We start from the raw sequence: 451 nt of genomic DNA, 5'->3' as shown, positions 1-451 counted from the left end.
ATATAGACCCATTAAACACAAAAACTGCTCTGGCTTCAGGGGATTCGCCCCCGACCCCACCGTTGCCCTTAGGCAGGCCTCTGGACCCCACGCCTAGAGAACCCCCCCCCCCTTGAAATGACCTGGCTACGGGCCTGAACAACCTAGACACTGTGGCGCCAGCCTGATGTTTGTTGGCAACTCTATTTCTTCATTTTATGAGTATTTGCGTAAGTCAGTGTATAGCTTCATTAATATAATTGAACAATGCGTTAACAGTCTTGTATCTTGTGTCAGGGGTTATGCTGAATTTTTTACTATGTTAATTAATTTACCCAGGGTTGCTTTGTTTGGGGTATGGGGGATTTGGCCCTAACACTTCAACGATCCTAAACTGGAATGCTTTGTTGGGGGGTATGCGGGCTTCGGCCTTAGAATGTAACGGTCCTACCCCGGGCTGCGTAGTTTGGGG

Source organism: Anneissia japonica, unplaced genomic scaffold (genome assembly GCF_011630105.1).
Source record: "Anneissia japonica isolate Jap-2015-1 unplaced genomic scaffold, ASM1163010v1 scaffold8338_len52547_cov99, whole genome shotgun sequence".
Classification (NCBI taxonomy): domain Eukaryota; kingdom Metazoa; phylum Echinodermata; class Crinoidea; order Comatulida; family Comatulidae; genus Anneissia; species Anneissia japonica.
The sequence above is the reverse complement of the archived record's forward strand: the minus strand, read 5'-3'. Positions refer to the sequence as shown.